Genomic DNA, 13,551 nt, shown 5'->3' with positions numbered 1-13,551 from the left:
TTTTCTTAGATTTTCCGCGATTATTTTCGATCGTGATTCCTGATCCGATTTTCGTTCTAGTATAACTGTTCGCTCGTTTATCAGAATCAGGCGATTCAAGCGCCTAGAGTTTCGTCTCGAAACCCTCTTTCCGTTTAACCAACTTAAACAAGTTTTTGCTACTGTAAAATTTGACCTTAGTCTAGATTAGTAAACAAGGCTTGTTTCTCTTGCTGTTTGAGTTTTGTTGCTTCGTTTGATTTGATTCTTTTTGCAAACTAGAGTTCTTAAGTTGAGCTTTCTGGTTAGATCTCTTATTTGAGTTTTACCCGTGCTTTTGCTTGATAGCTTATTGTATGCTTATTTGTTTGCGATAGAGTACCCGGAGTGCGAAGCGTGCTACATCGAGTCTCTGGGTTTCGTGGATCATCAGCAAGGCAAGTAACACTTTGATCATACCTCTTACTACCCCGTTTTATTGCGTTAGATCAACCCTCAAACATTGCATGGTTAGGATCTGAATTAAACTGTGGGTTGGGAAGTAGTTAATGAGGTAGGAACCTATTCACCTGTTTATTATCAAACCCTGGGAGTTACTTCTACAATGCTTATATTGCTATGCTATGCTAGTAGACGTGGATTGGGTTTGAGTGTATTCATGACAGATGTGAGATTGTTTACTTAATGGTTCAACTTAAGGTGGCAACTTTAATACACATCTGGGTGGATTGAGGCACCTGGGGAACCCAGTGATTGCCTGTATTTTTGGAAATCCCGGGGTACCGTGTGATTCTCCTATGGACCGCCACCCAGGCTCAAAGGGATCATAAGATTATTCATACTAGAAAATTCTGTGTGCATCCACATGCCAATATGGGCTCTGGAATAGTTGAGTAAGTTGTAGGAAACCTTTCCATGATGGGCTAGCAGGTGTAGGGGATTGTAGGTGTACCAGCCTATCTATCGGTTAAGGGGACCTCTTCGGAAAGACTGTGTCTCGGTCATCCGTTTCTCAAACATCATGTAGTGCGAGAAATCCAACGGAGGAGATCGAGTCTTGTGGGGAAAAGTGCACAAACCTCTGCAGAGTGTATAAACTAATCATGGTTAGCCGTGTCCCCGGTTATGGACATTTTGAGTATCTAGTTCTTGGATTATCATGTGGATCTCATCACTCTTAATATAATTTGATTGGGTTTAATGATGATTACTTTTTAATTTGGATTGAGTTGGGTGAACTTTCTCAATGTTTAACAACTACCATGATAGTTAAACAAAATTTATTCCTTTGCAGTAGGGAAAAATTGGCTTTACTCAAAAACATATCAACCATACAGCCTCCACCAGCCATATATGCATATAGTGATAGCTTATTTCTATTCATTATTCTCTTTTGTTACCTTGCCAGCATATTATATGTGCTGACCCGTTTTCGGGCTGCAACGTATCATGTTGCAGACTTTTCAAATGATGAGTAAGGAGCCTTAGGTCATGGTATTTCACTCAGTGATGCCATTGGAGTTGATGGACTCACTTTATCTTCCAAGCCTTCCGTTGTTATCGTATTAGATGACCTTAAGCCATATTTATTGTAATAATTTCTCTTTTGAGACATTCCATGTAATAAGTGTGTGATTGCCACTCTATTATAAATCCTTCAAGTACTGTGTGTGTCAGCATTACCGATCCAGGGATGACACTTATACACAGAGATCAGACAGTTTGAGGTCTGGTCGCTATAGTATCGTATCATCCCACTATCTTTTTGCCTTTACTTCTTTTAGTTCGATCTTTTGCTTTAGATGAACAAAATTTTAGTTTGATCCTTTCTTTTCGAGAGTTTGCTTAGTGATCTATCCTTGTAATCGTGTGCAAGATATATGATAAAGTTAGTTTGAGTTTTTGCTTTCTTTACTCTCATGTTGCAATAAAAAGAAAGGAAATAAATAAAAGAAAGGAAATAAATCAAAAAGATCATATACTAATCTTATGGTAGGTGATGACACCACATAAGCAAAAGTATAAGTAGAAAATTTTATTAGGGATTGACAAACATAGCATTAGTCAATGATGCAACTCATGAAAGAATTAATAAGGGAAGAGAAGATTCACATATAAATATAGTATCCTAGAAATCTTTTGTGATTCTGAGCCCTCGTCAAAATATTATATGCCAAAATTGTTGACGTTGGACAAGGAAGACAACTTAATGGTTTATGTTTGTTTATATTCACATAGAAATCATATTGTCATGGATCCTTTAACATGTGGTGCTTGCCCCCTATCTATGCTAGCCAAAAATTCCGCACTAAGTAGAGATACTACTTGCGCATCCAAAAACCCTTAAACCCAAATCTTATTTTCAAGTGTCCACCATACCTACCTAGGGATTGAGCAATATCCCTCAAGTAAGTTGTCATTGGTGCAAAAAGGCAATAAAAATTGCTTCTAGAAGTGTGAGATCATTTAGTGTAAGAGAAAATTGAGCATTGCATGAACTTATGATGGTGAAGAATAAAAGCGACAGACTGCATAATAAAGGTCACTATCATGTTTTCTTATTGTTATTTATGATGTTTTTATCCATAAGAATGCTTTTTGGAGTAATTCTAATGCCTTTTCTCTCATAATATGCAAGGTATACACAAAGAGGGAGAATTCCGGCAGCTGGAAATCTGGACCTGGAAAAGCTACGTCAGGCCACCTATTCTGCACAACTCCAAACAAGCTGAAACTTCATGGAGCTTTTTTTAACAAATAAATGAAGAATATTGGAGCAAATAACTACCATATGGGGCCCACCAGGTGGGCACAACCCACCTGGGCGCGCCAGGGGGCCCAGGCGCGGCCTGGTGGGTTGTGCTCACCCAGGCCCACCTCCGGTGCCCATCTTCTGGTATATAGGTCATTTCTACCTATAAAAAATTAGGAGGGGACTTTCGGGACGGAGCGTCGCCATCTCGAGGCGAAACTTGTGTAGGAACACTTTTGCCCTGTAGTGGAGCGATTCCGCCAGGGGAACTTCCCTCCCGGAGGGGGAAGTCGTCGCCATCGTCATCACCAACCACTATCCCATCTTAGGGAGGGCAATATCCATCAACATCTTCAATAGCACCATCTCATCTCAAACCCTAGTTCATCTCTTGTGTTCAGTCTTGTTACTGGAACTACAGATTGGTGCTTGTGGGTGACTAGTAGTGTTGATTACATCTTGTAGTTGATTACTATATGGTTTATTTGGTGGAATATTATATGTTCAGATCCAATATACTATTTAATACCCCTCTGATCTTGAGCATGATTATCATTTCTGAGTAGTTACTTTTGTTCTTGAGGTCACGGGAGAAATCATGTTGCAAGTAATCATGTGAACTTCATATGTGTTCAATATTTTGATAGTATGTATGTTGTGATTCCCTTGGTGGTGTCATGTGAACGTCGGCTACATGACACTTCACCATATTTGGTCCTAAGGGAATGCATTGTGGAGTGGCAATTAGATGATGGGTTGCGAGAGTGACAGAAGCTTAAACCCCACTTTATGTGTGACGCCCCAAGACCGGAGCTTCAGATGCCTTCCAGGGTTTCTGGGTTTCGTCGTCTGATTTGTTTGGTTCTTTGCATCATGTCATCATGCCATCATGTCATTTCTTTTTCTTAACTCTCAACTAAATAAATTGCATGGATCTTCGGTCCATTTAAACCGAGGGAATTCACGTGGTGATTCTCTTTATAACATATCCTCCCGATATTATGGAGCTATATTAAATATTCCATTTTCGGAATCACCCATAAACACACGTGCAAAATAATTCCCATGTCTATTCCTCTTCGAGCTTGACCTCAAACCTTGCCATTTATTCTTCCATCATTTTGCGGAGCTCCACCTAAATTCCCAACATTTTTGGGCACTTTGATAAACCTGTGCCAGTTCAAACCTTTTGAATTAAATTCAAAGGAATTTGAATTTAATCTTTCAAACTTGACATTTTCTATTTTCCTGGACCGTGCACATTTTTCTGAGTCCATAAAATTCACCCCCGTGCCCAAATTCTTCCTCTAACCTTCTCTTCTCTCTTTTCTCTTCTTTTATTTCTTTGTTTTTTTTGTAAAGAGAAGGAGATGGGAGAGAGAAGAGCCCGGCTGGGCCTCCCAGCCCAGGTGCAACCTGCCAAGCAGGCGCCATCCCCGTGGCCCACCTAGGTCTAGCGGCCTCTAAGGCCCAGCAGCGCCCCGCTGCAGTCCCTAACCCTAGGCCCAGCATCTCCCCTCGCTACCCTCTCCCGACCGCATCCCCTCCTCGTTCCTTGCCGCCGCCAGTCTCCCTCGTCCTTCTCTCGATCGCATCGAGCCAGGGAGCCCTGTGCTCGATCCTTTTCTCTCGCTCGCTGCCTACCTTCCGCTCGATCTCCCTCATCCCTCGTCTCCTTCCCCTGCTCGTGCGCCAGAGAGGAGCGAGAGCCGCACGCTCGATCTCCGCCTTCGCGCCGTGGCAGAGGTCGCCGCCCGCTCCTTCCTCTACCCCGCCTCTGCACCACCGTTCTCCATGGCCGCTGCCGGCCAAGCTCAGAGGACCGCCGCTCCACCTCGTCGCCATGGCTATGGCCTGTTTGTCGCCCACGGGCCCTGACGTCGGCGACCGGCGCCGTCCCATTTGCGCCTCCTCCTCCCTCCTCTTGGCCACGAAGCCCCGCGCCTCTCCGCTGCCTGCATCCCCATGGTGCCCGACCTCGGCTCCTCCCGCGAACCCCGACCTCGCCGCCCGTGACGGCCCTTCCCCGAGCCTGGTGCTCCCTTCCTCGCCCTCGCTGCCTGCCCATGGATTACGGGGCCTGAGACGGAGACTAGCGCCGCTGTGGCCGTCCGTCTACTTCCTCCTTCATCCGCCTCGGCAAGCCGCCGCTGCACCAAGTCCCCGCATCTCCAGTCGCTCCCATGCAGCTCCTCCTCCACCTCACGCCCCTGCGTGCCAAGTCCCTCAACCTGCGACCGTCCTCGACCTTGCCTCGTGCACGACGTCGACCAGCTCCTCTATTCCAGGTGTGGACACCTCCTACTCGAGACCCCACCTTCGGCCTCGCCAGGGTTCCCCTGCACCAGCTACGTCCGTCAAGGACGTTACCCCGTTGCCTTCTCTTTTCGAGACCGAGACCCCGTGAGCGCCAAGTTCTTCCACGAAGCCCGAACGACTACAGGCCGGGACGCCAAGTCCAACAACCACTGAACAGGGAACATCGCAAAGTACCTCAACGTGTTTTTTTGCCAAGTACCGCGACACTCAGATCCCTCGGATCAGTCAAGTTCATCTATGAAAACGTGTATGCCCGTCGTCGAAACTGTAAATTACCTCTACGCATGGATAACGCCAAGCACCACTATCGCCGAGTACGACTACTTCCACGATGATACGAGAACAACTACCGTCGATCCTCGAAGCCTCCGTGGACGTCAAGTTCCTCGCCGTGATCCCGAACATCTACGGAAAAATTGTGCATCTAAGAACATGAATGACTATCGCCGCCAAAATCACGAGTACCTCTACCGTCGTCATGTACCCCTACTTCCCTCGGCGTCTCGAGAACGTCTACTTCCCCTACACCGCATCGAACTCGAACCCCTCCGATAATGCATGCTTCGAAGGTATAACCCCGAGACGACCGCCTGTGAACGAATGCATGTGTGATGTATGAGATGCTCGTGCTTGCTCCGTGCTCGAATTGTCGGTGCACGTTGCCCCCCCTTTTGCCTTGCCACCGACATGTGGGAACCCGGTAATCGGGAGCACCCCACCATCTTTTGCCCGCTCCCGCCACCCTTCCTTTACACCGGTATCTCCGTGATCTACTGGAACCGATATGTTGCCGTGGCATCATTTTTGGGTTCGTCGCCGTGGCACCTTTCCTTTCCACCACGGTGACAAATGCTTCTTAATGCTCTTGTCAACTTTTAATAAACCTTGCATAAAACTTGAACATGTCATCCGCATCATGATAACAACAATTAAAATGTTTAAAATTGTTGTTGCAATAAATTACTAAGGCATATGGGGATTTACCGGATTCGTTATTTGTTATATCCGGCCCCATTTAAATTGTTTAGCTGATGTAGTTTTGTTATGCCTCACCTCTTGCCATGTTTAACAACATTTGATATTGTTGAGTACCTAACCCGAGAGAGAACTAAATAATTGATGTGGTGTTCTGTGAATATGCAACTCGTTGCATATTGAGCTCCACTTAATTTGTAGGATTGTTTGTGCTCTTTGCCATGCCATGCCTCTTTAATCCGGACATGCATCATACTTGGTTGTGCATCATGCCATGTTTATGTGTTGGTTGTTTACTATGTTGTTTGCTCCTTTTCCGGTGTTGCTTCTTCGGGTTAGTTCCGATAACATCGCGTTTTTGAGGACCCGTTCGTCTACGTCCGTTTGTCTTCTTCAGGGACTCGTTCTTCTTCCTTGCGGGATTTCAGGCAAGATGACCATACCCTTGAAATCACTTCTATCTTTGCTTGCTAGATGCTCGCTCTTTTGCTATGCCTATGCTGCGATACCTACCACTTGCTTATCATGCCTCCCATATTGTTGAACCAAGCCTCTAACCCACCTTGTCCTAGCAAACCATTGTTTGGCTATGTTACCGCTTTGCTCAGCCCCTCTTATAGCGTTGTTAGTTGCAGGTGAAGATTGAAGTTTGTTCCTTGTTGGAACATGGAGATGTTGTTCCTTGTTGGAACATGTTTACTTGTTGGGATATCACAATATATCTTATTTAATTAATGCATCTATATACTTGGTAAAGGGTGGAAGGCTCGGCCTTATGCCTGGTGTTTTGTTCCACTCTTGCCGCCCTAGTTTCCGTCATATCGGTGTTATGTTCCCGGATTTTGCGTTCCTTATGCGGTTGGGTTATAATGGGATCCCCTTGACAGTTCGCCTTGAATAAAACTCCTCCAGCAAGGCCCAACATTGGTTTTACCATTCGCCACCTAGCCTTTTTTCCCTTGGGTTAGGCCAGCCCAAGGGTCATCTTTATTTTACCCCCCCCCCCCCGGGGCCAGTGCTTGTCTAAGTGTTGGTCCGAAATAGAGCCACTTGCGGCGCCACCTCGAGGAAACTTGAGGGCTGGTTTTAGTTCTATGTAGTGTTCGTCCGGTGTTGCCCTGAGAACGAGATATGTGCAGCTCCCATCAAGATGTCGGTGCATCGGGCGGTCTTGTTGGACTTGTTTTACCATTGTCGAGGATGTCTTGTAACCGGGATTCCGAGTCTGATCGGGTATTCCCACTAGAAGGAATATCCTTCGTTGACCGTGAGAGCTTGTGATGGGCTAAGTTGGGACACCCCTGCAGGGTTATGAACTTTCGAAAGCCGTGCCCGTGGTTATGGGCAGATGGGAATTTGTTAATGTCCGGTTGTAGAAAACCTGAAGTTGACCTTAATTAAAATACATCAACCGCGTGTGTTACCGTGATGGTATCTTCTCGGCGGAGTCCGGGAAGTGAACACGGTGTTGGAGTAATGTTTGACGTAGGTTGTTTTAGGATCACTTCTTGATCATAGTTGTTCGACCGTGCTTTTGCCTTCTCTTCTCGCTCTCATTTGCGTATGTTAGCCACCATATATGCTAGTCGCTTGCTGCAGCTCCACCTCATACCTTTTACCTTACCCATAAGCTTAAATAGTCTTGATCGCAAGGGTGTGAGATTCCTGAGTCCCCGTGACTCACAGATACTTTCAAAACCAGCTTGCAGGTGCCATTGAATCATGCGGATGATGCAACTAAGCTCAAGGAGGAGCTCGACGAAGATCTTGTCCTTTGTATTGTTCCGTTCTAGTTGATCAGTAGTGGAGCCCAGTTGGGGTCGATCGGGGATCTATGTAGCATTTGGGGTAGTCTTCTTTTATTTTGGTTCCGTAGTCGGACCCTGATTGTATCTGGTTGATGTAATGCTTTATTCATGTAATTGTGTGAAGTGGCGATTGTAAGCCAACTATGTATCTCTTTCCCTTATGTATTACATGGGTTGTGTGAAGATTACCAAACTTGCAACATTGCTTTCAATGCGTTTATGCCTCTAAGTCGTGCTTCGACACGTGGGAGATATAGCCGCATCGAGGGCATTACAAGTTGGTAATCAGAGCCTTCCCCGACCTTAGGAGCCCCTGCTTGATCGAATAGCTGGCGTTGTTGAGTCTAGAAAAATGTTTTGAGTCATTTAGGAATTATATATATCGGAGAGTTAGGAATTCTTTTTACTCCTCAGTGCCTTCGTCGCTCTTGTGAGGCATCCTGACATAGAGTTTTGACACTTCTCTTCTCAAATTTCACTAAAAAAATGTAGGATCACCCGGGTATCTTGGAATCGTTCCGATCGATTTGTGACGAGAACATTGTTCTTGGTGCCTCCTGTCATTTAGGGGTTGTGGCAGTGTCCCGGGGAGTTGAGCTCCGAGGTGTTGTCGTCACAATTTTATCGTTGCAATTCTGGAATACCTGAGTTTAGTTTCGCCAACATCGAAAATCTCTTTTATGCAGTTGTTGGTTAGATAACCTCGACGCCACCCAGTACTGGGGCGGGAGTTTGGGAGTATCGCCATAACTCGTATAACGGATGCTTTTCGAAGGTTGAGGTAAACGATTTCCGAAGGTTTCTTGGTTATGTGTTGAAGGATGGATACGGCTGGATGTAGGATTTGTTAGTTTTGGGTGAGATATTATGCTTCCCCTGTATCCCCAACACCTGATTGCATAACCGGAAAATTTTGGGAGTTTATAAGTGGGAATTCAAGTAGCTCTTAGGATATCTTTGCGACAGATGTATGATATGAAATTGGGGTTCGACGTCTAGTGGTCCGCCTATTCACGGTTGGTTTTACAGTGGTATCGTTGTGTCTTAAAGAGTCCTTGGCTATGCCGACTCGGGGACGCTTCGTATGTCATGTGCACTGCCTTGCACATGATGGTGTTGTACGATCGAGCCCGTGTAGGCCCCACCACGAAAACTTCGGACGAAATCTCTATCATATGTTTGTTCCGGCTTATTCTGCAAGCCAATCCTTTGTTTTGTTTGGATTTGTGGTATTCGAGTTGCTTCGAAATCAAGTGTTGATTCCATACCTTTCCTAAGTGGTGTTCTTATACTCCGATGTGAATACTAATCTTTCTCGATCATCGAGTCTGTCATGTCAATCCTTTTCAACCGATGTGTCTCTTTTCAAGTGGATCCGATCACTTCAACATTCGCAAGATCAATTATCAGTTCTTCTCAATGGTGTTTGTTTCATCAGTCTCCAGGTTGCCTTTGTTTTTCCCGCCCACCCACCCTTTTTCTTCAAGGACTCAGATTTCTTAATCAAGTATCCTTTTATTCATGAGAAGTCTCTCCATTCTTTTCCTTCATGTTTCTTACCCAGTGATTCTCATGAGGATTCTAACGGAGCTTCAAGTTCATCATTCTTCATTCTTTTCTTCTCCGGTGGATTCAAGTCAAGTTTTGTTGATCATACCTTTTTCCTTGTTTCAATGCTTTCTCATGCCGGTGCACCTCATTATCATTCAACTTCTCGCTATTTATTATTCCGGAGTGCTGAAGATATCTCGAAGATTCGTGTTTCCACTCTACATTCGTTCAAGCTCTTTCGAGGATGTTCCCTCATTCAAGTCATTTAATTCAACCGGTGCTTTCTCTCTTTTGAATCGTTCAACTGTGTATCTTTTGAGTGGGCCCTAACCCACAGGTCTTTTCCCAGAATCTTACCTGACTCTTCTTATTTTACCGGAGCTATTCTCAAATCTTTCAAAGTTTGACGTAAGAATGAATTATCATCAGTCAAATGCCTTTCTCCAAGATCTTTCAAATTCTTTTCATCGTTGGCTCTACCTCTTCACTTTTGATTCTTTCGGAGTATCTCAACAATTCATGGTGGTGTTTCTCATCATCATTCTCAGAATTTGAAGACCGGAGAAGAGTTTTACCTCCATATCTTATCCGTTCTCTCAGAGATTCGTGGTTCTAGTTCGAGGCCATCCTCTCATAATTGTTTTCGATCATCAAATTCTTTTCACCCATCCGGTGTAATTCAGGAGTCCTTGCAGTCTGATTCTCCAGAGCCCATCATCTCAGAATTATTCTTTCTAGCTTTCGGCTCTCCTTCTCTAAATCTTACCGGTGCACCACTCAATATTCTCTAATCAGCTTGTTTCAGTGGTATCTAAATCCCCTCAAGTATCATCATTCGTTCTCTAATTCTTACTGATTCATTTTTTTTACTTCCTTCATTTCCAATTCTTACGGTGGTTCGTTCAAGACTTCTCTTCCTTCTTTACCATATCAATTTATTCGTTATTTCAATCCTACCGGTGGATCATTGAAGGCCTCTTCAAGTTTACGCAATATCTATCTTAATCCTTTCTAAGAGAGTAAGTAGTATGCCAAATCCATTGTTTGTCATCAATTTAATTGGTGAAAGATACGCATAACATAATTCTTACTCTTGTTTCACTCAAGTGATTAATTCCTTATTCCGGAGGTTCATCAAAATTCTTGATTTCAGTTGTTTCATCTTTTCTTTTCCGGAGTTCCTAGCTTTTCCGCATTATCTCCTTGCGAAGCTCCTCCTAAATCTTTACAAGGTTTCACCTTGAGTTTTCAACTTCTCCTTCCTTTTGTTATCCTTTTGTTTACCGGAGTTCTTCATGTTGGTTCATCAAGGATGTAATTCCTTCTCGAGATGTTCATTGAGATTCTTTTCAGAGGAACTCAAGCATTCTTGATCTTGCAATCCGGAGTGCAATTCTTTCTTCCGTACCATTTAAGGTGGTGCTATGTCATTCTTGATAATTTGAGTTCATGTTTCATGATTCACATGTTGTTAAGAATGAGGTATTTTAAATCCATCAACCTCTTCGTGGAATTATCTTGGGTTATATTTCACCTAAAGCCTTCCCTAAGGATTGTTGCTAATTATGGTGCTTATAAATGATCCAAGTTCTTCATTTATCCTTCCGGGGAGATAACCTTCTCATCTCCTTGTTCATATCAATCCAATTTATCGTTTCCGTTAGTGGCAGAATTTCACCTCGTAGTTTTGAGATGTTCTTCATAAGCCCACAACAAGCTTACTCTTTTTGTTGTTGGTTTTTTCCCAACAACTACGTTCGACCCTTCTCCTAAGGATGCCTTTTCAAGCTCTTTTGTGGCAGAAGTTGGCATTTTCTTCTCCATTCTCCATTTCAATTATCTATCTTCTATTCTTTCGTTCCGGAGGCATTGTGATGTTGTTCTTTTCACCCATCGTCTCGTTTTGTCAAAGATCATGTTCTTTTCATGCTTAACCTTTTAACCGGAGTGTTGTGCCCTCTGCTCAAGTTCTCTCATCTTATCAAGTTTCATATCTCTTTTCAACTGGAGTGTTGTCTGAATTTGTTCTTCCTTGTTCCTCTTTTCTAACAGAGTGTTTTCGACTTTGTTCACCTTCTTGTATTCTTTTCTCCAATTTTTTCAACCTCGCAAGGTTCTTTGGTTTCACTCATTCATCAAAGAAGCAACTTAGTGTTACCTCTTCTCTTTCTCTTCCGTTTTCTCTCCGGTGCTATCCTAGATCTCGGGGTGAGATCCTCTCGTAGTGGTGGAGTGTTGTGACGCCCCAAGACCGGAGCTTTAGATGCCTTCCAGGGTTTCCGGGTTTCGTCGTGTGATTTGTTTGGTTCTTTGTGTCATGTGCATTGCATCATGTCATCATGCCATCATGTCATTTATTTTTCTTAACCCTCAACTAAATAAATTGCATGGATCTTCGGTCCATTTAAACCGAGGGAATTCACGTGGTGATTCTCTTTATAACATATCCTCCCGATATTATGGAGCTATATTAAATATTCCATTTTCAGAATCACCCATAAACACACGTGCAAAATAATTCCCATGTTTATTCCTCTTCGAGCTTGACCTCAAACCTTGCCATTTATTCTTCCATCATTTTTCGGAGCTCCACCTAAATACTCAACATTTTTGGGCACTTCGATAAACCTGTCCCAGTTCAAACCTTTTGAATTAAATTCAAAGGAATTTGAATTTAATCTTTCAAACTTGACCTTTTCTATTTTCCCGGACCGTGCACATTTTTCTGAGTCCATAAAATTTACCCCCGTGCCCAAATTCTTCCTCTAACCTTCTCTTCTTTCTTTTCCCTTCTTTTATTTCTTTGTTTTTTTTGTAAAGAGAAGGAGATGGGAGAGAGAAGAGCCCGGCTGGGCCTCCCAGCCCAGCTGCAACCTACCAAGCAGGCACCATCCCCGCGGCCCACCTAGGTCTAGCGGCCTCTAAGGCCCAGCAGCGCCCCGCTGCAGTCCCTAACCCTAGGCCCAGCATCTCCCCTCGCTACCCTCTCCCGACCGCATCCCCTCCTCGTTCCCTACTGCCGCCAGTCTCCCTCGTACTTCTCTCGATCGCATCGAGCCAGGGAGCCCTGTGCTCGATCCTTTTCTCTCGCTCGCTGCCTACCTTCCGCTCGATCTCCCTCATCTCTCGTCTCCTTCCCCTGCTCGTGCGCTAGAGAGGAGCGAGAGCTGCGCGCTCGGTCTCCGCCTTCGCGCCGTGGCAGAGGTCGCCGCCCGCTCCTTCCTCTACCCCGCCTCTGCACCGCCGTTCTCCATGGCCGCTGCCGGCCAAACTCAGAGGACCGCCGCTCCACCTCGTCGCCATGGCTGCGGCCTGTTTGTCGCCCACGGGCCCTAACGTCGGCGACCGGCGCCGTCCCATCCGCGCCTCCTCCTCCCTCCGCTTGGCAACGACGCCCGCGCCTCTCCGCTGCCTGCATCCCCATGGTGCCCGACCTCGGCTCCCCCGGCGAACCCCGACCTCGCCGCCCGTGACGGCCCTTCCCCGAGCCTGGTGCTCCCTTCCTCGCCCTCGCTGCCTGCCCATGGGTTACGCGGCCTGAGATGGAGACTAGCACCGCCGTGGCCGTCCGTCTACTTCCTCCTTCATCCGCCTCGGCAAGCTGCCGCTGCACCAAGTCCCCGCATCTCCGGTCGCTCCCCTGCAGCTCCTCCTCCACCTCGCGCCCCTGCGTGCCAAGTCCCTCAACCTGCGATCGTCCTCGACCTCGCCTCGTGCACGACATCGACCATCTCCTCTATTCCAGGTGTGGACACCTCCTGCTCGAGACCCCACCTTCGGCCTCGCCAGGGTTCCCCTTCACCAGCTATGTCCGTCAAGGACGTTACCCCGCTACCTTCTCTTGTCGAGACCGAGACCCCGTGAGCGCCAAGTTCTTCCACGAACCCCGAACGACTACAGGCCGGGATGCCAAGTCCAACAACCACTGAACAGGGAACATCGCAAAGTACCTCAACGTGTTTTTTTTGCCAAGTACCGCGACACTCAGATCCCTCGGATTAGTCAAGTTCATCTACGAAAACGTGTATGCCCGTCGTCGAAACTGTAAAGTACCTCTACGCACGGATAACGCCAAGCACCACCATCGCCGAGTACGACTACTTCCACGATGATACAAGAACAACTACCGTCGACCCTCGAAGCCTCCGTGGACGTCAAGTTCCTCGC

Source organism: Triticum urartu, chromosome 6A (assembly GCF_056163025.1).
Source record: "Triticum urartu cultivar PI428250 chromosome 6A, HENAU_Tu73, whole genome shotgun sequence".
Classification (NCBI taxonomy): Eukaryota; Viridiplantae; Streptophyta; class Magnoliopsida; order Poales; family Poaceae; genus Triticum; species Triticum urartu.
The sequence above is the reverse complement of the archived record's forward strand: the minus strand, read 5'-3'. Positions refer to the sequence as shown.